This window comes from Nicotiana tabacum, chromosome 2 (assembly GCF_000715075.1).
Source record: "Nicotiana tabacum cultivar K326 chromosome 2, ASM71507v2, whole genome shotgun sequence".
Taxonomy (NCBI): domain Eukaryota; kingdom Viridiplantae; phylum Streptophyta; class Magnoliopsida; order Solanales; family Solanaceae; genus Nicotiana; species Nicotiana tabacum.
Window position 1 is genome coordinate 57518425 of NC_134081.1, and position 24346 is coordinate 57542770.

The window sequence follows — 24346 nt, forward strand, 5'->3', positions numbered from 1 at the left end:
AAAGAAGACCTTCGCGATCGCGAATGGAATCACACGTATGCGAAGAACAATAATTCATTCTCCACAAATTGCACTATGCGAACGTGGAAGACGTGACGCGAACGATATTAAGGAAACCAGATGGCAGAAACCAGCAATCCAAAAATAGGAGGAATTGGCCTGCAACCCCTCCGAAACACACCCGAGGCCCCCGAAACCCCTTCTAAACACACAAACAAGTTCCATAACGTAACACGGACTCGTTTGAGGTCTCAAATTACATCAAAAAATGTTGAAACTACGAATCGCACCAAGAATCGAACTTATGAACTTTCAAATCTTCCAATTTCTAAAACTCATGCTGAAACCTATCAAATCAACCCGGAATGACGTCAAATTTTGCAGGCAAGTCCCAAATAACATAACGGAGCTGTTCCAACTCTCAAAATTGTATTCCCACCCCGATATCAAAAAGTCCACTTCTTGTCAAAATCTCCGAAAATTCGACTTTCGCCATTTCAAGCCCAAATCAGCTACAGACCTCAAATTCACCGTCCAGACATGCTCCTAAGTCCAAAATCACCCAACGGAGCTAACGGAACCACCAGAACTCCATTCCGAAGTCGTCTTCATACAGTTCCAACTACGGTCAAAATCCTAAGACTTAAGCTTCCGTTTTAGGGACTAAGTGTCCCAAATCACTCTGAATCATCCAGTACCTGAATTCAACCATGCACGCAAGTCAATACATATAATACGAAGCTACTCAGGGTCTTATACCACCGAACGGGACTTAAATTCTCAAAATGACTGGTCGAATCGTTACATCCTTCCGTCTTCTTTATTTGATCGTATCAGATAGCATCAGTATGATGACCCCCATTTGCTTGTCCTTAAGGACACGGTACAACACAGTGATGCCAAGGAGGTTTCTATCGTAGATGACAGTGTGTTGCGGATATAGAGCAGATTATGTGTGCCCAATGTGGATGGGTTATGTGAGTTGATTATTTAATAGGCCCATAGTTTGCGGTACTCCATCCATCCGGGTACCGCTAAGATGTATCAGGATTTGAGACAGCACTATTGGTGGAGGAGAATGAAGAAGGACATAGTGGAGTATGTAGCTCGGTGCCTTATTGTCAGCAGGTGAACTATGAGCACAAGAGGCCAGGAGGTTTGCTTCAGAGACTTGAGATTCCCGAGTGGAAATAGGAGCAAGTTACCATGGACTTCGTTGTTAGGCTACCACAGACTCAAAAGAAATTTGACATTGTATGAGTGATTATGGATAGGTTGATCAAGTCAACTCATTTACTTCCGGTGGTGACTACCTATTCTTCAGAGCAGCAGGCTCAGATCTATATCCGCGAGATTGTCTGACTTCATGGCGTGCCGGTATCCCTTATCTCCGACCGAGGCACGCAGTTTACATCACGCTTCTGGAGAGCAATACAACGTGATTTAGGCACACGGGTGGAGTTGAGCACAACATTCCACCCCATATGGATGGACAGTTTGAGCGCACCATTCAGATATTGGAGGATATGCTTCGTTCATGTGTTATGGAGTTCGGGGGTTCTTGGGATCAGTTCTTGCCGCTTGCGGAGTTTTCCTACAATAATAGCTATCAATCGAGTATTCAGATGGCTCCCTATGAGGCCCTATATGGGAGACGGTGTCGTTCTCCAGTTGGTTGGCTTGAGACGAGGGACAGTGTTATTAGGCATGGATTTGGTTCAAGATTCCTTGGATAAAGTCAAGTTGATCTAGGATCATCTTCGTACAACCCAATCTAGGTAGAAGAGTTATGTGGATCGGAAGGTTCGCGATGTTGCATTTATGGTTGGAGAGCGAGTTTTGCTACGGGTTTTACCTATGAAGAGTGTAATGAGGTTCGGGAAGAAGCACAAGTTGAGCCTTAGGTATATCAGACCTTTTGAGATCATCGAGAGGATTGGTGAGGTGGCCTACAAGCTTGCATTGCCACCTAGTCTATATGCAGTTCATCCGGTGTTTTATGTTTCCATGCTCCGGAAGTATCATGGTGATCCGTACCATGTTCTAGATTTCAGCTCAGTTCAATTAGACAAGGATTTATCTTATGTTGAGGAGTCGGTGGCCATCTTGAACAGGCAGGTCTGAAAGTTGAGGTCAAAGAGCATTGCTTTAGTAAAGGTTCAGTGGAGGGGTCAACCATTCGAGGAGGTGACTTGGGAGATCGAGCATGATATGCGTAGCCATTATCCTTATCTTTTGCTCACTTCAGTTATGTCTCTATACTCGTTTGAGGACAACCGTTTGTTTTAAGAGGGGGAGGATGTAACGACTCGGCCGGTCATTTTGAATATTTTAGCCTCGTTCCCCTATTTATTTTCTCATGTATGTTATATTGTGGTTATGTGACTTGTCGGGGTGGTTGGTTTGGTTTCGGTTGAGTTTCTAAGTGAAATGGGACACTTAGTCCCAAAGTTGGAAGCTTAAGTATAAAGAGTTGACTAGAGTTTGACTTTTGTGTAAACGACTCCAGAATGGAGTTTTGATGGTTCTGATAGCTTCGTATGGTGATTTTGGACTTAGGCGTATGTCCGGATATTGATTTGCCCCATGGAGAAGATCCATCTCCAGGTATATAATTCTTCAGACAAGATCCATGTCCAGGGAATATCCATCCCCAATATAATCAACCGCGCTCACTGGGGTTGTGCAGACTCCGGAGGGGCTCCTACAGCCCAAGCGCTATCATAAGCTAGATCCTGGCATAAATCAATATAGCATGATGTGGCGTGCAGCCCGATCCTATAAGTGTCACTCATAATCAGGATCTCGGCCTCACTCAGTCATCAATCTCTCCAGTCTCACTCACAGGCTCATAATGTCATGAAACTAGCCCGAAAACAATGATATGATGTATCAATAAATAACAACTGAGACTGAGATATGATATGAACGCATGAATATGACTGAGTACGAAATATCAATGAAATCAGTGAGATGACAGCAAGAAACGCCCACTATGGGTCCCAACAGTATCGGCATAAAGCCTAAACATGATATCTATCATGATTGATAGCTCAATTACTTATCACGTGGTGAAAATACGGATATCAACAAAATAGGGCCACTATTCAGTGCCATGGAAACAACATAGTCCCAATTCAAATGGTGCCCGCCCACACGCCCGTCACCTAGCATGTGTGTCACCTCATTACCAATCACATAACACATATTTCGGGTATGAACAACACTAAGATTACAAGAGTTACTTACCTCGAACAAGCCAATTCCAATACCGAGTAAGCCAAGCGATGCTCCAAAAATGCCATCCAGCACGTTCCAACCTCCGAACGGCTCAAAACTAACCAAAAACAACTCAAATCCGTCTCCAAATGTTCCGAATCTAGCCACAAGCAGTTCAATACAATCAATATAGGCTAAAGGAATTAATTCCACAAGAAAAATACGAAATTATAGCCAAAATCCGAATTCCACAAAAAAAATACGAAATTATAGCCAAAATCCGAAATCGGACCAAGCCCGACCCCCGGGCCCAGGTCTCAAAATCTGACAAAAGTCAGAAAATCCAAAAGCTCATTCACTCACGAGCCCAACCATACCAAATTTATCAAAATCCAACACCAATTGGTCATTCAAATCCTCAAAACCAACTCTCCAAATCCCTAGCCTCAAATCCCCAATTTACACCTTAAAAAAACACCATCTAGGCGGGAAATCAGTGGGGAAACATAATTATTGAAGAAAAATGAAGACAAGGAACTTACCTCAAGAATTCCACTTGAAAAGCCCTCTCAAAATCTCTAAAATCCGAGCTCAAAATGATGAAATGAAGACAAAAATCTCGGACCCCGCTGATATAGGTTCTGCCCAGGCATTTCTGCACCTGCGCGCCCGCTGGTGCAAAAAATCAGGGCGCACCTGCGAAAATGACTAACTCTGGCTGCCTTTGCTCCTGCGACCCATGGTCCGCATCTGCGTTATCCCAGGTGCGGAGAAGCCATCGCAAATGCGACCCCTACTGGTCTCCACCCTTTCTGCACCTGCGCTCAACCTGTCGCACCTACGGCGTTGCATCTGCGGTCTCTTCTCCGCAGGTGGGGTCACACCAGCAGCTCTCATCCTTCAGCAAATTCTCAAATCACATTCCAAGTCCATTAACCACCCAAAATCAATCTGAGCCCCCCGGTACCTCAACCAATCATACCAATAAGTCTTATAACATCATACAAACTTAATCGAATCTTCAAATCACCTCCAACAATATCGAAAACATGAATTACACACGGATTCAAGCCTAAGAAACTTCAAAATTTCCAAATTCTACAAACGAAGCCAAAACCTATCAAATCATGTCTGATTGACCTCAAATTTTTCACACAAGTCACATTTGACATTACGGACCTGCTCCAACTTCCGGAATCGAAATCCGACCCCGATATTAAAAAGTCCACTCCCGGTCAAAATTTCTAAAATTTCAACTTTCGTCATTTCAAGCCAAATTCCAATACGGACCTCCGAATCACAATCCGGACGCGCTCTTAAGTCCAATATCACCCAGCTAACGGAACCATCAAAATTCTAATCCGAGGTCAAATGCTAAAAAGTCAAACTTGGTCAACTCTTTCGAATTTAAAGCTTCAACAATGAAATCATGTTACGCTCCGCAGTATTACGTCGTTGTTACGCTCCGCAATATTATATTACGACAATGTTATGCTTCACAGTATTATATTACGATAATGTTATGCTCTGCAGTATTTTATTATGACGATGTTACACTATGTAGTATTGTACGTTGAATTTATCGTAAGACAATTAACATCAGTTCAAGGACAAGAATATTTGGAGATTATAAGTATTATACTATTTCAAATAAGTGATGAGTAAATTCGTGAAGGTGAGAGGGTAAGCAAATCGAAGTAATTGAATTTTGTCGAAGTTTGACATTTTGGGATAAAATACGGTCCGAGCTATAATACCCGGTATTTATGGACTACTACCATACAATGTACCACATGACCATAATAGTAAGTTGTATAAAGTGTGTTAAAAGTGAGTAGTAGTTTAAGTAATTTGAGATAATTCCTAATTATATGGATTATTGGTTAGTAGGAGATTAACAAGTTAATTAAGGATTTGTGGATAAGCTTAATTAAGTTATTGAATAAGCTTTATAAAGCCAAAAACGTGGTAGCAAGGGTGATACCGGATCCGGATTTTGATTTAAAAAGTTGGAATAGGTCTGTTGTGTCAATTATGACTTGTGTGCAAATTTTGAGGTCAATTGGAGTTGGTTGGGTATGTTTCGGCATTAGTTTTAGAAGTTAAAATTTCATAAGTTCATTAGGCTTGAATCGATGTGTGATTCATGATTTTAATGTTGTTTGATGTGATTTGAGTCTTCGAGCGAGTTCGTATCGTATTTTAGGACTTTTTGGTATGTTCGGACGGGTCCCGGGGGGCCCGGGTGTGTATCGGATTGAGTTCGGACCAATTGTTCTTGAATTGAGACTGTTGGTTTTTCTATGCTCTGGTTTCCTTCAATGTGTTCACGAATGTTCTCCCGCGATCGCGTAGAGTCCTTAGTGACTGATGGAGTTTTACTCTTCGCGCTCGCGCAACCAGGGACGCAATCATAATTTTTGGGGAGTTTGTGCATCGCGAACGCATGCATGTGACCATGTCCGCGTACAAGGGACGAGAGACTGAGCTGAGGTACGCATTGTTCTTCATGTTCGCGTGGCCTGGAACACGATCGTGCAAGCTGGGGATGGTTGGTCACCGCGTTCGCGACCGATATCACGCGATCGCGTAAGAGGTTTTGTGAGCTGGGAGGATTTGTTCTCCGCGATCACGAGTGCTTGGCCACGATCGCATAAGGAAATAACTGGGTAGCAGTATATTATTTCCAAATCGAGGGTTATGTTCCATTTTTCATCTTTTTAGCTAGAGACCTCGATTTTGGGTGATTTTTGAAGAGATTTTCAAGGTGTTGATCGGGGTAGATGATTCTAACTCGGATTTGACTATTATACATGAATCCATCATTGTTTTTATCATAAGCTATATTTTGGGGATTTGAATGTCAAATTGAGTTCGGAATTGAATACTTTTAGTATTGTTGGACTCGTTAATGAATGAGTGTTAATTGTGTAGGAGAATTACCCCTTAGGATTGGTATTGTTTTTTGTTAATTGTGGTACATGAAAGTCGTGTACGGAAGGTGACGAGAGGGTACATAGGCTATATGTGGTAATTGATCGGTTTAAGCTATTTAGCTTCTTTTCATGCCTTTAATCGTATTATCATAACATGTTATATCCTTCATCATTGATTTATCCCTAAATGCTTTATTTGACATTGTTAAATGCTTGTCCCATCTCTTACTTGTTATTTGCCCTTGCATGCTTAGTTGAAGTTACTATTTCCTTATTGCCTTGTTGATTATTTGATTGTTGAGTTACCTTACTAGAAGTTGTTGTTTCTGGAATATCTTAATGTTGAGTTTTGGTGTTGAAATTGTAAAAGTCGTGATCACATTGAGACAAAGTTGTAAATTGTTGAAATACCATTCTTGTTGAGATATTCACTTTCAGTTGTGATTGTTGAGACTCTTGTACACATTGTGGTTGAGCCATGGGCTATTTATTGTGGAAAGCATTGTTATTGTTGATTCTTTTGGCAAGTCGTGGTATTTGGGCACTTAAGGTGTGAGTTATGACATGTTATGATATTTATACGCATGCGGTGGTATAAGGATAGGGGTTAATACGCATGCGGTAAAATAAAGTGAGCTTGATACGCATGTTGCTAGTAGGGGAACTATTTGAAGCCACGCGGTATGATAAGGTGGGCTAAAATGTGGGTAGCTATTTCGGGAAAGTAATTTTCAAAACTAAATGTAAGGCTCCCGCGGTGATATAAGAAAATATTTTGATTGAAATTGTGAAATGAGAATACGAGGCGGTACCTCGGACGTGGTTCTTGTTGTTACCTTTCATATACACCACTTGTATTTGTCTTCATCGTTTCCTTGGTGTTCTTATTCTGTGTTCCTCTCTTGATGCCTTCATTGCCTTAATTTCAGTGTAGCTTATCTTGTTATATTTCTTTATTGTATCATTTCCTTGTTTCCATTATTGTACTATACCACACCTGTTCAGTTTCTTTATTCATTCCACTAGGTGTCTTGACCTGACCTCGTCACTACTCTACCGAGGTTAGGCTTGATACTTACTGGGTACCGTTGTAGTGTACTCATACTACGCTTCTGCACATCTTTTTGTGCAGATCCAGGTACCTCATACTAGGCTAGGCACCAGTGAGTTGAGATTTCGATCGGAGACTTCAAGGTATACCTGTCATTGTTCGCAGGCCTCGGAGTCACCCTCTGTCTAAGTTTCTATTGCATACTCTTATTATATATATTGATGTATTAGGGATGTTTCAGTATACTCGTGTAGAGCTTATGACTCGGTCTCACCAGATTTTGGGAGTTAATGTCAGCTCTGTTGTGGAGTTATTTTATGATAGATGGTTGGTTTAGATTGAAGTTCTTTTATTTTTCTGTTATTTCTTCATGTGTGTTAGGCTTACCTAGTCTTAGAAACCAAGTGCCATCACGACATCTTACGGAGGGAGATTGGGGTCGTTACAAGTCTAGTCTCAGGAAAGAACATAAATTAAAGCAATTAAACAGGCAAGAATAACTCAAATATTACAATTAAGGTATGACGTGAGTCTAAATCTACCCAGACCTAATCAGGAATTCTAACATACGCATGGACACTCGTCACCTCATACATGTGTAGCCCCTACAAAATGTAGCACATAGCAAATATAACACCTACGGGGTAAATTTCCCCTCACAAGATTAGACATGAGAATTACTTTCCTCTGAAAATCGATGATCGGCTCCAACGCCTCTCTAACACCTTAAACCGATGCCAAATGATCCGAAACTATTCAAACAATCTGCAAACCAATTAAAATATACTCCAATACCCATAATATAACAATTAGAAACAAATTTCCAACTCTTCACGAAAGGTCAACAAAGTCAACCCCCGTGCCCATGCGCCCGGATTCCAAAGATTATCGAAAATAAATATTATCCATAACTTATATAGTGTAAATCCATAAAATCATCCAATTTCGTCCATGAATTGATCCTCAAATCAAGGATTTACCATTTCACAATTTTGGGGCTCAAAACCCAATTTCTACAATCCAAATACGGATTAAAATAATAACCAACGAAAATAATCATGGGAAAATATCAAACTAAAGGTTATATATTTACCCCCTTATTGAGACGAGAACAACGCCGCGAATATCACCTCAACCGGAGCTCTAGAACTCAAGATATGCTCAAAATACTAAAATACTCGGTTTAAACACTGCCGAGGTGATTTTTGTTCATCGCCTTCGCGGGACACCTTCGTGTTCGTGAAGATCAATTTATCGCATTGACCAGTCAACCCAAAATTCCTTCTTCGCGTTGGCGGGAACATCCTCGCATTCGCGAACTAAAGTTCGCACCAGAAACCAACAATCTTTTCTGATACGGAAATAGGCATAACTCTTTCATACGACCTCGGAATTGGACGATTCTTATTTCTATGGCTTCGTAATTACGATACGAATCTAATGGTTCAATACAATCACAAATCAAAGATTATTTTCTCACTACGGTACCCTGTATGCCAAATAAAACGACGCTAAAATATCAAATAAGAGCGCGACACAATCCAAACCCATCCGAAACTCACCGGAATTTAACCAAAACTTGCGGACAAGTCCACAATCATCATACAAACCTATTGAAACTTTTAAATTATGAATCTGAACTCGTTAAGTCCATTATTTGACCGTGATCAACTCATTTTCTTAAACTTAACTAGTATGCAACTTAAATGTCCGAATCACTCTTAAACATTCTGGATCATGAACAAACTTCACCCACAAGTTCCAATCAATAAAGTGAACCTATCCAAAGTCCCAAAATACCACCCAGAGTCCGATAACACCAAAGTACACTCTAAGTCAAACTTAGCAAATTTCAAACCTTCAAAATGCAAACATCCGACTATAATTGTCGAATCGCTCCCGGAGCATCCGATACTCAACTCGAACATACTCCCAAGTCCGAAATCACCTTATGAACCTATAGAAACCTTCAAATCCCGAAGTTGTTCAATCAAAAGTCAAACCTTGGTTAACTCTTCCAACTTAAAGCTTCCGAATTGCAAATTATTCTTCCAAATCAACTTCGAACTTCTCGAAAATCAAATCCACCTACACGTGCAAGTTGTAATACATGAAGTGAAGCTACTCAAGGTCTCAAACCGCCGAACGACATGCTAGAGCTCAAAACGACCGGTTGGGTCGTTACAAAATCTTAACCCCTTTTATAATTAAATTCATTAAACTTTTAATCCAAATAAAATATAATAAAGTGTAATTAACATATGTGTTATTAATTAATTAGCAAAAGCTAATTTTATATTATCAAAATGGTTAGAAAATCAAATAATTAAATACTCACATATTAAATTATGAAAGCCAATTATTTGATTAATTAAGGTAATGGAGGTGGTATAATTATAACTATTTAAGACTAAATTATTATTATAATTATATGATTAACATTGTTAACTATTATTATTGCTATATTACTTATTATATTATTTATATTTTTGAGAAAAAATGATACTAATAATTTTAGAATACCTTATTAAATTATTGTTGATCAATAAGAGTAAAAAATTAATTTTAAAAAGCGAGGTTCAAAATTGATCGTCAACATACATACGATAAATGATGTGCATAATAATAACATGATTCAGGGCTCCAATACTTGATATATAGATGATTTGCATTAACTAGCATTTCTAAGGAATGCTCATACGTGGGAGTGCAAGGTATATGCATGCTTAGACTTAACCTTTCCTCGTAACCAATACCAAACTACATACTCAAAACAAATCTTTATGCTTATCATGTATGTACCACTCATAGTCATAATCAGTGCATCTTTCACAATCACGATCGATGAACCTGTCTCAGTCAAAGTATTTGTGCTCACTGGGCCCAATGTAAGATGGATAATCACCTGACTCCGAAGGGACAGATCCATAACCAAGTTTTGCACGGATAACTTACGTGCTAATATTAATATCAAATGCACGGACAACTCACGTGTAGTACGGATAACTCATGTGTTACACTAATGACTCACGTGGTAACAATAATAACAACCGCACACACAACTCATGTGCCTTAAACATACTAATATGCACGGACAAATCACTGGTCATACTACATATCAATTCGCTCACAAGGCCCAATGTGCCAAAGTATCTCAAAACATAGTAATCATGACACTGACACGGTAGGAACCATCGTGCTATAACCCAGCTTGTATCAATATATCCATGTACAGAGATATACATATACGTATGATATAATGTATAAATGGTCCATAATGACATAGAAATAAATATGTGAATGTAGGTGTTCGTAGAAGTGAGGTATGACTACGACTAAATCAAATAGCTCAACATATCAAGAATAAGTCATCATATTCAATTAAGGAATCTCAAGCCTAACATGATCTCTAGCATGAATAGTAAAGCTCGCATAGTCATACAGTGGAGTAAGTCATGAATCAGTAAGAGAACATAGTCAAACAAAGAAACTGATCATGTATATGCGTTTGTCACCTAGCATATACACCACCCCCAAATTAAGTAACATATATCAAACAAGTCCATTTTTGGGTAAATTCTGTAATGACCCGACCGGTCATTTTGAGCTCTAGCACGTAGTTCGGCGGTTTGAGACCTTGAGTAGTTTGACTTCATGTTTTATGACTTGTACGTGTGGTCGGAATTGAATTTCGAGAAGTTCGGAGTTGATTTAGAAAGAAAATTCTAATTTCGGAAGTTTTAAGTTGAAAGAATTGACTAAGATTTAACTTTTGAGTAAACGACCTTAGAATCGAGATTTGAAGGTTCCAATAGGTTCGTATGATGATTTCGGACTTGGGCGTATATTCAGGTTGAGTATTGGGTGGTCCTGGAGCATTTCGGTGCTTATTGTAGAAAGTTGGCATTTTTGAAAGTTTTAGAATTTCATAAGTTTGGTTTAAAGTGGATTTTGATGTTATCGATATTCGTTGGGGTTCCGAGCCTTGTAATAGGTTCGCATCATGATTTGTGACTTGCACACAGAGTTTGGCATCATTCCGGAATGTTTTGATATGGTTCGGACGCGTTCGTCGAAATTTGGAAGTTTGAAAGTTTAAAGAAGGATTTCGGTCGTTGATTCATAGTTTCGATGTTGTTTAGCATGATTTGAGGCCTCGAGTAAGTTCGTAATGTGTTTTGGGATGCATTGGTATGTTTGAATGGGGTCCCGGGGGCCTCGGGGTTGAAACGGATTGAAATTGGGATTTGAAGAAGTGTTGGTGTTGCTGAAGACTGGTGCCTTCGCACCTGCGGAGGAAGTGGTCGTAGGTGCGGTCACGCAGGAGCGAAAAAGGGTCATCGCACGTGAAAAATTCATGGATGGGAGCGGGGACCGCAGATGCGAGAAAAATTCTGCACCTGCGAGGTCGCAAATGCAGAGAGGAAATCGAGGAAGCGGAATTGGCCGAGAAGGCCTGGGGCCGCAAGAACGGACTTTGTCACGCAGGTACGTGAGCGCAGAAGTGTTTGTTATCCGCAGAAGTGGAAGCGCAGATGCGCTATTTGGGCCGCAAAAGAGGAGGCTGTTGGCTTGAGCTAGGGCCGCACCTGCGATGGTTTTTCCGCAGATGCGAAAGTCACTAGGCAGTGGGGATATTTTAATCCAAGACTTAGCCCGTTTCTCTCACTTTTGCATTTGGTTGGGCGATTTGTAGAGTTCTTGGAATGAAGATTTTCATCATTTATGTCAAGGTAAGTGATTCCCGCATATTGTGAGTTAAATACAAGGTTTATATGTGGATTTGAACATGGAAATTAGTAGAAATTTTGGATTTTGGTAAAAAATCTAGAAATTAGTATTTTGGGATTTTAACCCCGAAATTGGATATGAAATTTGAAATAAATTATATATTTGAGTTCGTGGTATTATGGGTAAAGTTTATCTTTGAAATTTTTTAGAATCCGGCCACGTGGGCCCGAGGGTTGACTTTATTGACTTTTCGAGCGGAGTTGGAAACTGTTATAAAATGTTAAATTGTAAGCATTGGAGTATATTTTGATTGATTTACGCATTATTTGACTAGTTTCGGATCAATGGGCTTTGATTTGAGGTGTAAGAGAGGCGCGAGAGCCGGTTAAGGAACTTTGGAGCGAGGTAAGTCTCATGTCTAACCTTGCGAGGGGGAAACTACCCCTAGGTGATATTTATTGTCATATGCAACTAGTTGTGGGTGCTACGTATGCACGAGATGACGAGAGTACGTATGTAGCTAAAGCATGATTACGTCCGGGTAGACTTAGAATTTTATCATATAATATTTAAATTGTTTGGACTCATCTTGCTAGTTTAAATAAATTGAAATTTTAACTGAGATGGATTTAGAAACATATAAACATGTTAGGCCGAGCTTTATCACCTTGAGTTGTTTCCAAGATATTTGATAAATGTAAAGGGGTATATTTATTATTGTGCCCTTGTACTGTACTGTAAGCTTGGGCCTCGTAATTCGATAATTTCCTTCATTTTTTGTGGAGCGGGTCAAACGTCTCGGCAGTATAATAGATGCATATATGGTTTGTGTCGCTCGACCCTCGGCAGTGTACATATTATTCTAGATCGGGCTAAATGACCTCGGCATAATCGTGCGTTATATCGTTGGTAGTCCGAACATTCACGAGATTATCTTTCCACTAATGTCCGGCATTTTATATTGTATTCCTTATTTATTTGATATTGGCACTTGACATTTTCTGAGTTGTTAAGGTAGAATATAATATTGAGAAATTCATACTTTAAAAGAAATATTTGGAAGATTATGTAACTTACAGATTTACCCTATTATTGTTGTGTGCTTCATATCTGCTTATGATTTATTTTATTGCTTCATTGGACCACTAGTAAGTATCGATGTTGACCTCTTGTCACTACTTCTCCGGGGTTAGGCTAAATACTTACTGGGTACGCGTTGATTTACGTACTCATGTTGCACTTCTGCACTAAATGTGCAGGATCTGAAAGGTTCATTTGGCGATCATCTTGGCGCGTAGGCGCACTTGTTGAGGGGACTTTATGTGAGCTGCATTCCAGGCTACGCATCGCAGTCCACCGAGTCTCCATCGTACTATTTATTTATCTTGTCTTATTTATATTCTGGACAGATGTTGTATTATTATTGTACTCCTTAGAAAAATGCCCATGCACTTGTGACACTTGATTTTGGGGTTATACTAGTTGATGCTTGCGGTTTTGTATATTATTATCGCCTTTCATTTCTTTTATAAACAACAAATGTTGTACGTTCATGTGGATTTAAAAGTGTAAATCTCCTTCCTTATTAAAAGCTATGATTTCGAAAGTAATAAAATTAGTAATGAAATTGATAAATTACCGTTGTCTTGCCTGACGGCGGCGTTAGGCGCCATCATGACATATAATAGATTTTGGGTCGTAACAACTTGGTATCAGAGCATTAGGTTCACTTAGGTATCACGAGTCATGAGCAAGTCTAGTAGAGTCTTGGGGATCGGTATAGAGACATCTGTACTTATCTTCGAGAGGCTACAGGGCTGTTAGGAGCACTTTCCTTCTTGATTCCTCATCGTGCGGTTGGATTCCTTTGAGGCTTATGCCTTTATTTCCTTCCTACCCAATCTTATGCAACGTGAAGAGCTTGTTATCGATTGGGCATTGAGTAGTTGTAATGGTACCGTAGACGTGATGCGGGGTATTTTTCCTTGCGTATTAGGGAAGGCTATTCTCGTCGCCTTACGGAAGGATGTTCTATTATTTTAGCTCTGTATCTGTATTTCCTATGGTTTTGAGGCTATGCACAGCTTATTATGATGTTCATGCATTGTTATCGCACAGTGTTGGGGAGATCGTAGGGTGCTTATTTATGGATCGCGGCAGTGAATGAATCGAAAGGAGGATTTCTCAGTTCATGGTTTAGAAGTTCGGCATTTAATTACAGTAGAGGAAAGGCAATCGGACTATGGATGTTCAGGCCTTGGTTGATGAAGTAACGAGACTTGATATTTTCAAGCATGGTGGAATTCTCATTTGTGATGTGGTGTCGTCGTCCTTGTTTGAACGCATTAAGGTTCGCCAGTGTTATGGTCTTCTTCGATATGCCTTAGGGGCAGGGTGTTGTGAAATGATGCCAGAGAAGCGGTTGTCAGAGATAGCGGTGTGTAGCAGTTTCGGGATCGAATTGGTGTTTTTAATGTTTATGGCTCGAGAAAGATGATCTTCCAGGAGATTTAGAGTTAGTATCAATTTATTAGTTCAGGTGCTACAAGTATGGATTTGATTTGAGGCAACATTTGGGCAGAGAAGGATGGGGAAGGACATGGTGGGAGGTGTCTCGCGGTGGTGGAATTGCTAGCAAGTCAAGTATGAAAAACAGAGGTCGAGAAGTTACTTAAAGGAGATGGTTTAACCGAAGTGGGAGTGGAGGAGTAGCATATGGATTCTGCGGTAGGATAGCCACATGCCTTGAGAAAAGTTTAGAGCGATTTGGGGGTCATAGTGGATAGTGACTAGGTCTACGAATTTTATTTGGAATGGAGGCTACTATGCCAAGTAAGGTTGAATATGACGAAAAGAAGTTTTCTTGGAGTGTTTAGGGGTGTAAGAGCTTGATTATCGTTATGGGATATGACATGACTTCGAGTTTGGAATGTATTGTCAGACTTTCAGTTGATGTCAATAGGGAATGAACAGACTTGTACAGCTGGTGGACGAGCATGGGCTCATGAGGGTTTACTGAGTTTGCGGTGGTGGTACCCAGTGTAGCGTCGTTGGAAGATGTCGGAATGGAATCTCCACAGGTGGGTTATCTCCTGTGAGCAGGTTAACAGTTGCGTGATTTTGATGAACTTTCTACGGAGAATTCTACTTACTACCCGACGGAAGGTCGAATATGTGATTGTGGCTTATAATTCGGGATGTTTTATGAAAAGTTTAACATGAGGTTTCGAGAATTTGGCAAGTTAACGGTACGAGATCATGGTGACTCTCAACAGTGCTTCTAATGGGTTCGTTATGTGGCTGAAGATCGGGATTTGTGCAGCAGAGTGTGAAGAATACTTGGGGAATTTTCTATGTTATCATCGGGTCTACGGGGCAGTATTGGAAAAATAGGAGAAACAGTTTCGGATTCGTAGAAGGTCTTTCAAAATAGGTGCACCAGTTGGAGATGTTATTGTGCGCATGCGGAAGGTATGAGATGGTTCATGGGTATTGAGACGATGTGGTCTCGTGAAGTGGGTCACTCGGGAGGATTGTTGTTGAGTTTTGTTATGATTCTTGAATGGAGCTACTATTATTTCTAGGGCAAGTCAAGAGTGAATTGAGGGAAGTGGGGTCAGTTGGTAATGGTTTGAATCAGCGTGATTGAGGCAATGATCAGTTTCTTCGGCGTGTTAAGGTTATACATGTTGTTGGTGGTGGTATGTGCGGGCTTTACATCCACCATAACTTGATGAATTCAAGAGGTATTTGATTCAAATGGCCTTGTGGTGAAAAAGGAATCTCGAAAGGTTTATGGTGGTGTAGACCACAACTTGAGATTTGTATTTTCTGCGGTTTGGGGATTCCGCTGCGTGTCGCTATGGTCTTCTGAAATGAGTTAAGTGAAAGATTTCTAGCCAATGAAGTGTTTATTCTACTTGTAGTTCAGGGGTTATGATGAATTCTTGTACTCTCGCATAGCGGCGGGATAGGTGCAGTGAGCGGCATGGGATTTGAAAGTTGAGGATCAAGGTTACGGTTCAATGTTAACAAGAATGTCGCGAGCTCGGATGAGCAGGGAAGAACTCAGATGTTCAGAGTAAGCTAGCATTTTCTTTAGTGTTACCTGAGAAAGGTATCCTGTGTAAGAGGTTTTGTGTATTGATTTGCGGATTCCCGGTATGCTTTACAGAATTAGTATGGTTGGTGGTATGGATGTGCAGACTTGGCTACCTGATGCGGAAGGTTGTAGGAGCGTATCTCACGGGGAGATTTGTATAGTGTTACATGTTAGTCACTTAATTGTTAAGGATTGAACCCAAGTATGGAGATTCTGGTACAATCGCGAATGTGAGAGTTTATGCCTAAAAGGCGCTCTAGTCATTTGGTTTTGGACTATGGGAGTTTGTTCCGGATTGGATGGTTGCTCGTGTGTGTCAGGAATAGGGCCATTGTGGATCCTCGGAAGGTTGTTGGCCTAGTATGGGATTATCGGAATTGGCTTGGGGTCCATTGGTGGATCTAATATGAATGTGTGCTCTACATCAGGTCGGATGTGTTCGTTCGGCATAGCATTGCTTGCGGAGGAGTCTTCGGACATTGGATGTTATTCCAGTCGTCAGCTTTTCCATGTATTACTCTATTGTGCCATGTGGGTTATGTGACGGTTATATTATTCGCACATGTGTTGTGATCCAGTGTAGTTTGCGGTGTTATATGAGCAGGATGGCTAAGATGCAGGTCATTTATCGCACCTTAGTTGTGCTTGGGTTTCATAGCGTATGGCACTATCCGTCTCCCCAGGATTTGTATTATTCACTTGGCGTACTTGTGGTCGATATTAGGGCATTTCGTAAGTATAAGCGTTACGGCTTGATGTGTGTGTTTTCTTCTTGATTGTTATGTGCGGATTGGGTGGCATGCCGCCACGGGTATATTGTTTGGATCGGGTGGCACGCCACCACGAGCATGTTGTGTGGATCGGGTTGCACGCCGTAACAGTGAGGTGTTGAGCATAGTTCCTTACATTTATTTTGTGTGCCTGGTTTTTCATCCTTGAGGTAGGTTCATAGCATCGATTTGGCCGTTTTATTCATTACGCGGGCTGGTTAGTTCTTTCCCAGACTGTGTTCTTCTTTATGTATCATATTCAAGTTGTAACTTGTTGGTGCATTGATGGCGTCATATGAAATCTTGGGCGGTGTTTGAGATGGCTTATTGCTTGAGCAGCCTGCACTGGGTGAGACAAGATTATTGGACCTGAAATTAGTGCAATCAGATTTATATAAGGTATATTAAATAGAAAATATCGTTATTCAGTTCAGAATGAGATAATGGTTCCTGTCAGGAGGAGAGACTCCATGATTTGTTGATTCGAAAGGTGGTTATGAGTTTCTACACATCTCTTCCGTCGTGGCAGTATTGTGAGGACTTAAAACCGGGCTTATATGTGTTATAAGATATACTATAGGCGTCGGGTCAGTGAATTTGCAGTTGTTGTGCTTGGGAGAGGTTGCCTTAGGAAAATGAAAGATGCGGTGCGTTGTGTGATGTCAGTATGGGTGCATGATCCTGTGTGGGTTCAGCGTGTGCAGATTGGAACGGTGTTCATATGTTAGAATCATGTCTGGTAGAGGAATTCGGATGTTGGAATTTGGTTCTAAGGCCTATTGACTTAGTAAAAAGGGAGAATCTTTAATCTGGCTCGAGGTAATATGTTATACTAGGTTGTAGTGGCACGGGTAGGTGCACAAGGTGTTGAACAGTGATTTTGGGGCAACTCCGGAGCAGTTCTTAGCACGTTCGAGGACGAACGTATGTTTAAGTGGGGGAGAATGTAACAACCCGACCGGTCGTTTTGAGCTCTAGCGCGTCGTTCGACAGTTTGAGGCCTTGAGTAGCTTGACTTCATGTTTTATGACTTGTACGTGTGGTCGAAATTGAATTTCGGGAAGTTCGGAGTTGATTTGGAAAGAAAATTCTGATTTCGGAAGCTTTAAGTTGGAAGAATTGACTAAGTTTTACCTTTTAAGTAAATGACCTCGAAATCGAGAATTGAAGGTTCCAATAGGTTCGTATGATGATTTCAGACTTGGGCGTACGTTCGGCTTAAGTATCGAGTCGTCCGGGAGCATTTCGGCGCTTATTGTAGAAAGTTTGCATTTTGGAAAGTTTTAGAATTTCATAAGTTTGGTTTGAAGTGGATTTTGATGTTATCGATATCCATTAGGTTTCCGAGCCTTATAATAGGTTTGTATCGTGATTTGTGACTTGCACGCAGAGTTTGGCATCATTCCTGAATGTTTTGATATAGTTCGGACGCATTCGTCGAAGTTTGGAAGTTTGAAAGTTTAAAGAAGGATTTCGGTCATCGATTCGTAGTTTCGATATTGTTTGGCGTGATTTGAGGCCTCGACTATGTTCGTAATGTGTTTTGGGATGCGTTGGTATGTTTGGATGGGGTCTCGGGGGCCTCGGGGTTGAAACGGATTGAAATTGGGATTGAAAAAGTGTTGGTGTTGTTGAAGACTGGTACCTTCGCACCTGCGGAGGAAGTGGTCGCGGGTGCGGTCACGCGGGAGCAGAAAGGGTCGTCGCACGTGCGAAATTTGTGGAGAGGAATGGGGAGCGCAGGTGCGAGGAAAATTCCGCACCTGCGAGGTCGCAGATGCAGAGAGGAAATCGCGGAAGCTTAATTGTCCAAGAAGGCCTAGGGCCGCAGGAGCAGACTTTGTCAAGCAGGTGCGTGAGCGCAGAAGCGCTTGTTGTCCGCAGAAGCGGAAGCGCAAATGCACTATTTGGGCCGCAAAAGCGGAGGCTGCTGGCTTGAGCTGGAGCCGCACCTGCGATAGTTTTTTCGCAGGTGCGGAGCCGCAGAAGCGGCTATTTGACCGCAGATGCGAAAGTCGCTGGGCAGTAGGGATGTTTTAATCCGAGACTTAGCCCATTTCTCTCACATTTGCATTTGGTTGGGCTATTTTTGGAGTTGTTGGAAGGAAGATTTTCATCATCTATGTCAAGGTAAGTGATTCCCGCCTATTGTGAGTTAAATACAAGGTTTATATGTGGATTTGAACATGGAAATTAGTAGAAATATTGGATTTTGGTAGAAAACCTAGAAATTGGTATTTTGGGATTTTGACCACGAAATTGGACATGGAATTTGGAATAAATTATATATTTGAGTTCGTGGTGTTATGGGTAAAGTTTATCTTTAAATATTTTTGGAATCCGGGCACGTGGGCCCGAGGGTTGACTTTATTGACTTTTCGAACGGAGTTGGAAATTGTTATAAAATGTTAAATTGTAAGCATTGGAGTATATTTTGATTGATTTACACATTGTTTGACTAGTTTCGGATCGATGGGCTTTGGTTTGAGGTGTTAGAGAGGCGCGGGAGCCGGTTATGGAACTTCGAAGCGAGGTAAGTCTCCTGTCTAACCTTACGAGGGGGAAACTACCCCTAGGTGATATTTATTGTTATGTGCAACTAGTTGTGGGTGCTACGTACGCACGAGGTGACGAGAGTCCGTACGTAGCAAAAGCATGATTATGTCCGGGTAGACTTAGGATTTTACCATATAATATTTAAATTGTTTGGACTAATCTTGCTAGTTTAAATAAATTGAAATAAGTGAGATGGATATAGAAACATATAAACATGTTAGGCCGAGCTTTATCACCTTGAGTTGTTTCCAAGATATTTGATAAATGTAAAGGTGTATATTTATTATTATGCCCTTGTACTGTACTGTAAGCATATGCCTCGTAATTCGATAATTTCCTTCCTTTCTTGTGGAGCGAGCCGAATGCATCGGCTCTATAATAGATGCATCTATGGTTCATGCCGCTCGACCCTCGGCAGTGTACACATTATACTTGATCGGGCCGAACGACCTCTTCATAATCTTGCTTTATATCGCTAGTAGTTCGAACATTCACGAGATTATCTTTCCACTGATGCCCGGAATTTTATATGGTTCCTTATTTATTTGATATTGGCACTTGACATTTTCTGAGCTGTTAAGGTAGAATACAAGATTGAGAAATTCATACTTTAAAAGAAATATTTGGAAAATTATGTAACTTACAGATTAACCACATTATTGTTGTGTGCTTCATATGTGCTTATAATTTATTATATTGCTTTATTGGACCTCTAGTAAGTGTCGATGTCGACCCCTCGTCACTACTTCTCAGAGGTTAGGCTAGATACTTACAAGGTACGCGTTGATTTACGTACTCATGCTGCACTTCTGCACTAAATGAGCCTGATCTGACAGGTTCATTTGGCGATCATCTTGGCGCGTAGGCACACCAGTTGAGGGGACTTTATGTGAGCTGCATTCCAGGTTACACATCGCAGTCCACCGAGTCTCCATCGTACTATTTATTTTATCCTGTCTTATCTACATTCTGGACAAATGTTGTATTATTACTGTACTCCTTAGAAAAATGCTCATGCACTTGTCACACCGGGTTTTAGGGTTATACTAGTTAATGCTTATGATTTCGTATATTATTATCGCCTTTCATTTCTTTTATAAGCTACAAATGTTGTACGTTCCCATGGATTTAGAAGTGTAAATCTCCTTCCTTATTAAAATCTATGATTTCGAAAATAATTAAATTGATAAATCGCCGTTGGCTTGTCTGACGGCGGCGTTAGGCGCCATCATGACCTATAATGGATTTTGGGTCGTAACAAATTCCCTCTTCAAAAAGGTTAGCAAAGAGACTTACCTCTTTTAGGGCTAGCTTTAACATTCAAAAACTGCTTTTTCTTTGAAAATTTCCTCTAACTAGTGCAAGTCTAGCCAAATAATACTCAATAAGCTCAAATAAAGTGATAAAAATCAACCCCAAATAACAAAGATTCGATCTTTAATTAAATTTTAAAAAGTCAACAAACGTTAACCCAAGCCCACATGGTCAAACCCTGACTCTAGGGGTAGATCTCATTGACCTACAACCCCACGAGTCAAAATATGTGATAATATTCTAAATTTGAGTCCAAATCGGTACTCAAAACCTCAAAATATACTTTCTTAAGTTGGAGACAAAAATCCAAAATTTCTCTTTAAAATTCAATGTATTAGGTGTAGAAATCCACGGGGAATCAAGATATATGATCAAAATCAAGTAGAAATTACTTACCCTCAAGAGTGTAATGAAATACCTCATCAAAATCTCCTCCTCTCGAGCTCCTAAAGCTTAGAATGTGAAAAATAGAAAATCCCGAATATCTGATCAAAAATACCGCTGCCAATGATTTCTTCATTGCGATTGCGATCATCACCCACGCGAGTGCGATTCGTTGCTGGCCAAGCCTTCGCGATCGCGGTCCAACACCACGCAATCGCAATGCATAAGATTTCCCGAGCCAGTCATTCCTCTATTTGATCACGCCCCTCTTCACGCGGCCGCGACCCTCTGCCAATCTGTCTTACGCGATCGTGATTCAAAGTCCCCCTCGGTCTAACTACACAACGCGATCGCGAGGCTCCAGCTCTGCGATCGCAAAGCACTGCTCTTGCACTAGAAATTAGCAATTTCAAAACATACAACGGGTAATCCAAAACTCACCCGACTCTAGAAAATATTCCATCAAGTCCATAAACATTAACCGAACCTATCCAAGCTCCCAAAATTCATATGATATTATCACATCTAAGAATCAAAGACCAAACCACACATAGAACTCTCTTAAGTTCTCAAGCTCCTAAATTTCCAATCAAGCGTTCAATTGATACCTAGACACCTCGGATCTCAGCCAGACTTTGCACACAAGTTCAATTCAGCTACATAACATATCCATAGTCTCGGAATATCAATCGAAATCCGATAACATCAAAGAAAACTTGGGTAAAACTTATGAACACTAAAATCCTTCAAAAAACCAACTTTCAACAAATGGTGTTGAATCCTTCTAGGAAACTCCAAAACCAAATATAAACATACGCCCAAGTCCAAAATCATCATATGAACTTATAGCAACCTTCAAATACCGATTCTAAGGTCGTTTACCCAAAAATCATACCTTAGTCAAGTCTTACAACATAAGGCTTCCAAAATAGAACTAAGTGTTCCAACTCACTCCTGAACCTCTCGGGAACCAAACCACCCATCCCTAAAAGTCATAAAACATCAAATAAATTTACGGGAAGTATCAAATAGGGTAACAGAGTTCTAGAACTCAAAACAATCGATCAGGTAGTTACATACTCCACCTTTTAAACAAATGTTTATCCTCAAACGGGTTTAGAAATGTACCTGGACTGCCAAAAAGGTGTGGAGATATGCTCCTCATAAATGAATCAATCTCCAAAGTAGACTCCTCTCTCGCTGCCCTTTTCAAGGGAACTTCACCTCAGCGATCTCCTGAGACCTCAACTTCCAGACCTGCCTGTCCAAAACTGCTACCGACTCTTCTTTATAGGCCAAATTCTCATCCAACTCCACTGTGCTAAAGTCCAAAATGTGTGACTTATCTTATTTATACCTCTGAAATATAGAAACGCGAAATATAGGGTAAACTTCCAAAAGATTAGGAGGCAAAGCAAGCATATAAGAAAACTCACCAACTCTTTTCAACACCTCAAATGGACCAATAAACCTCAGACTCAATTTGCCTTTCTTCCCAAACCTCATCACATAGTTATGGGTGGAACTTTCAAAAGTACCTTCTCACCCTCTATAAAATGCCATATCTCGAACCTTTTTGTCGCATAACTCTTTTATTAGCTCTGGGCTGTCTGAAGTCGTTCTTGAATCCACTTCACATTTTTCAAAGCATCACGAACCAAATCAGTACCCAAAAGCTAGCCTCACCAGTCTCAAACTAACCAATAGGAGAATGACTTTGTATACTATACAAAGCCTCATACGGAGCTATTTGAATATTGGACTGGTAACTATTATTGTAAGCAAACTCCGCCAAAGGTATGAAATAATGCCAATGACCTCCAAAGTCAATCACATAGGCTCTCAAAATATCCTCAAGAATCTGAATAGTTCGCTCGGACTAACCATGTATGTATGGGGGGAAAGTTGTGCTAAGCTCCACCTGTGTACCCAACTCATGCTGAACAGCTATCCAAAAGTGAGATATGAACTGAGTACCTCGGTTTGAAATAATAGAAACAGGCACACCATGCAAACGAACAATCTCCCTGATGTATATCTGTGCCAGCTTCTCTGAAGTATAAGCCGTCAACACTAGTATGACATGCGCGAACTTGGTCAATCTATCAATAATGACCCAAATGGAATCAAATTTCTTCAAAGGCCATAGCAAATACACTCCAACTTTCACTCCGATACAACGAACCTCTAAGTCAAATCATCTGGTTTATGGTGTTCATAGTTTACTTGCTAGCAATTCAAATACCTTAAAACATGTCCAACAATATCCTCTACTACCAATAATATTGCTTGAAGTCATGATACATCTTTATAGCACCTAGATGAATAGAATACCTCGAACTGTGAGCCTCCTCAAGAATCAACTCCCTCAAACCATCAATGTTAGGAACACAAATCCAACCCTGGAGTCGCAATACACCATCATTTCTTATAACCATCTTCTTGGAACCACCTTGATGCATTGTGTCCTTAAGCACCAACAAATGTGGATCATCATACTGGTGAGACTTAATGCGCTCAAACAAGGACAACTACTCAAAAACACAAGCAAGAACTACTAGGCGAAAACAATATTCAATCTCACAAATTTGTTACCTAGGGCCTACACATCCATAGCCAAAGGCCTCTCCTCAGCTAAAATAAATGCCAAACTCCCTATACTCTCTGCCTTTCTACTCAAGGAATCTGCTATCACATTTGCCGATAATACAAGATAGTAATATCATAATTCATATGCAACTCGAGCCACCTTTACTACCTCAAATTCAAATTCTTTTGCTTGAACAAGTGCTTAAGACTCCGATGATCAGTATAAACCTCACATGATACATTGTACAAGTAATACCTCCAAATCTTAAGCGCATGCACAATAGCCGCCAACTACAAATCATGAACTGAATTATATTTCTCATGAGGCTGCAATTGCCATAATAGATAAGCAATCACTCAATCTTCCTCCATCAACACTCATTATAATACACCTGTATTATCGTGAATCCGTGGGCAATACAACACTGGGGTTGTAGTCAAAGTATTGTTGAGCTTCTGATAGATCTCTTCACACTCATCAGACTATCTAAAAGTAACACCCTTCTGAGTCAACTTAGTCAATGAGGCTGCAATAGGTGAAAACCCCTCCACAAAGCAAAAACAGTAGCCTGCCAAACCCAAGAAACTCCTAATCTCTATAGCTGAAGTATGTCTAGGACAATTTTGGACCACCTCAATATTCTGTGGATCAACCTTGATACCATCACCAGACACCACGTGACCTAAGAATGCA